This window comes from Uranotaenia lowii, chromosome 3 (genome assembly GCF_029784155.1).
Source record: "Uranotaenia lowii strain MFRU-FL chromosome 3, ASM2978415v1, whole genome shotgun sequence".
In the NCBI taxonomy this organism is placed as follows: Eukaryota; Metazoa; Arthropoda; class Insecta; order Diptera; family Culicidae; genus Uranotaenia; species Uranotaenia lowii.
In genome coordinates this window covers 98,335,651-98,339,211 of record NC_073693.1, presented here as the reverse complement: position 1 = coordinate 98,339,211, position 3,561 = coordinate 98,335,651, and the positions used below count along the sequence as shown (strand labels likewise).

Here is a 3,561-nt window from a genome sequence, read left to right as displayed (position 1 = left end):
GAAAGGTATCAGCCGCCGCATCAGCTCGACTCGATTGGAAACAAGACAGAGACCGAATGATGTGCCCCTCCAAGCCAAAAGATAAACAAGTAGCTAAAAATGAGCATAATTTTCTCGTCATTAGAAGCGGATCTTCTATGGGGGCTGCTCGTCGATAGACTTCAGCCTGTAAACAACCGCATAATAAGCTTGGTGAAGCCTAGGGGGGATGATAGCTTAAGGAAGGAAGGTCATTGAGACCCTCCCTGCCGGGGGGACGTCGGCGACGAATCGGCAAGGTTGGGGCCATGCTCTCCATTAGCATTTTCCGATGTACACACAACACATTAACAAACCCCCGGCACATCTCCTTCTTAGCACAATCACGAAATACTTACATTGATTGGAGGGAAACCTTTCAGTGATGAGTATGCAAATTAATATTAGCTCTTTTGGAAAGGATACATTTTAGATGACACATCCCATCCCTATATGTCTATGTATTATGTTTATGTATATTGTTGAGAATGATTAGACTAATGATGATCGTTCGGGAAATAAACACAGGAAGGGAAATTGTTTATGTAACCTATTGGTCAACTGTGCTGTTATCGTTTGATTGGTTGAGGCAGATAATTTCTGCCGGCGCATTACCGGTGGATGGCATTTTGTAATATCCAATCATCCAGCTTTTCTCGGGCAAACGTTTTCCATTTCATGAACCGAAGTAACTTTTCAATTGATTTCTTCATAATCAATCGAATCGGATGCCGGCGTGTGTCCGGGTCAATATGAAGATTAAGAACACAAGCCTTGCAGCACCCCCACTGAAGGGTATCTATGTGAATGGTGAAGCGTGTCTCGAAACTTCTTCAATTTCTAAAACTGTGATTAGATAATTTGCATCAATATTGGATACGCCTTCGGGGGATTCACAGCAAAGAAGGAATGGTTAGAATATGTTTTTCATTTAATATGATATTAACGCGTGGCTTTCTGGAAACAGAGAGGTTGGCAACACTTGTGTAACTTTGCATGTCACTCTTTGGGACTGTTTTTCAAAATATAAATACCACAAAAGTTTTCCAATTTTCTTCTGAAATGGTTTTTCATCAAATTATATAACTAACTAGAATGTCTATTAATCTGATTTAATCTAATAAATACCTTCATTTTCCCAAATGACATTATAGATAGCGAAATCTAATTGTAAAGATGAGATAAAGGATATGTAGAAAATAAATGAAAAATTAAATAAATGAAATAAAATAAAAGCTGAATTCGGCAACACTGAAGAAAAATTAACTACACGGTAATTTCAAATTATTCAGAGACTGATTTGTTTTTGTTCAGGAGTCGCCCCATGTATGAAGATGAAAACAACTGAATTGGAATCAATCAAAATTCTGAGTTGTTTTCATCTAGTGAGTTCCAAAACCTGGGACTTAGCAAAGACGCGCACTTTTTCGAGCAAAATAGATAAAAACTACTCAGAGCGATTTCAAAACAAAAAGGAAAAACAGTTAGCAATTGAAAGTCTTGAAACAGAGCGACAACTCCAGAAAAATTTCACAGTTTAAGGTGGTTTAAGTCGATAAATCAAAGGAAATGTAATATAAAGTTGGTTATAATGGATAATTTAATCTTAGCATTTGTATTCATGGTTTTTCCCCGCAGAATTGATCAATCAGTTGTATTCCTTGTGAGTTTTGCTGTACTGAGTAGTGATCAACGGAATTTTCAGGTAAAAGCGTTGTTCAATACAATATTATTTAGTTTAATAATTGTCCTTGTATTAAACAGATATTTCCACCATCATGGTCTCCTGATCTCCCCAATTTAAACTGGTAACAGCTGTCACGGTTTCTGAAAGTTCAAGTATTCAGTCCTGATTTTTCCTATTGAAGTCATTATGGCCAACAGACAAACTTCGATTACGGACTACGGTTGCAGGTAATCATTACTTATTAATTGTTACATATTACATATTTATGCATGACACACCATAGCAAAACATGCTTAATAAATAATGCGTGTTCTTGATTTTCAAAGAAATCAAGATTTTGAAATATATATATATGGTAGGGGTTCGACCAGACCGAACCTAACGTAACTGACCATATGATCAGTGCTAACGCTATCAACATTTTTCATAGATATTTGAACTTTATGTGCTAATATTTCCGTTAAGATACGGAATCTTTTTATGAATTAAAATCCATATCTTTTCATACTAGAAATTCAATTCAATCAATCATATCCACTGTTTGGATTAGTTCGGTCTGGTCGAAGCCAGTATTCAAATAAACTGTAAAAATATGACCTATACCTATACCAATAGCATCCTTAAGGTTGGTCCAACTTGAGCAACGGTTGTAATAATTTGGTTTCTCTAACGAGTTGCTGATCTCCAATTTTGTCAGTTCCCCAAAAAATTACATATGAGTGCTGCCATCCACCAAAATACTTTTACCGTGACCTAGTATGAATCGGTTTTTGAAAATACATTCTAATCTCATAATGTGATGCGGTATATGCACAACCGACATACCGGGAGATATTACACATTTACAAAAGCCATATAAAAATAGTTCGCAACGCCAAAATCAATGCATTCTTTATCTTTAGAACTACCGACAATCATTGTACGTGATTGCAGGCATTGAATAGAAATTAAGAAAACGTTGTCGGAAACGTTTGGAATCTTTTTCAAGTGAAGAAGTCTCCATCAATAAATTAGAATGTTAATTTGTGAAATTTCTCTTCTTATGTTCAGCAGGAATCGTGCACGACCGAGACGGTCGGAATTTCTGAACCGCATCCGGTAACTTGACAATTTGTCAGTTTCTACACCTCAATTGATCGAGTGTAAGATTTTACAAAAAAATCAACCCCCGGGGGCTGTTGCTTAGCACCCAGACTTCGGTTTGTAGGCCTGAAATGTACCAGTTGTGGGAACAGCTGCTCGAAAAAAGGAGAGCAGAAGAACAGTTACAAATCGTACGTGGACCATTTGACCCGGCTGAGGGAGTTGGAAGCCCAAACACGAGGAGCTACGACCTTCAAATAAACTGCGGCAGTCCGAAGCTTGGACCGAATACCTCGAAGATTTCATTGCCAAACAGATTTTGATTATTTTTCCAGGTTTTGTGTGGTTCCGTGGGGGTTACATTTCGGAATTGCTTTCCGCTGCTTCGCTTGGTGCATCAATTTGGCTCAACCTTGCCGGCTTCAGTCCAAATGGAAATACCGGTCTAGCTCGCCCGCCCGGCTGAGGATATTATTCCAGGATAGACTATTCCGTCGGTTCCAGGCTAGAATTGAATGCAGGTTTTTAGTGCACCGGTACTTGTTTCTTTTCAATAATATTTAATCAAACGGCAGAAGCCAATTTCAGTCCTGATCTATGACAACAAAACAAACACGCATATTTCTTTAAATTCAAATAAACATAATTTTCACGCATTTGTTTCGTTTGATTTAATTGAATCCGAAATTTCTATATATTTCTTTAAAAAATATAATCCCTTTCGAAACCGTGGTCAAACTTTAAAAATTATGGGTTGTTTTGGCTCAGATCGT

At 37.5% G+C, this 3,561-nt stretch overlaps 1 long non-coding RNA gene across 1 annotated transcript; it reads left to right on the top strand.

Moving 5' to 3' along the window:
- The first annotated feature begins 1,611 nt into the window (after nucleotides 1-1,611).
- LOC129750897 (uncharacterized) lies at nucleotides 1,612-2,963 on the top strand. Its single transcript, XR_008738523.1, has 3 exons — nucleotides 1,612-1,723; nucleotides 1,783-1,932; nucleotides 2,756-2,963. It is a non-coding gene; the product is annotated as an uncharacterized LOC129750897 (long non-coding RNA).
- The last annotated feature ends 598 nt before the right edge of the window (nucleotides 2,964-3,561 follow it).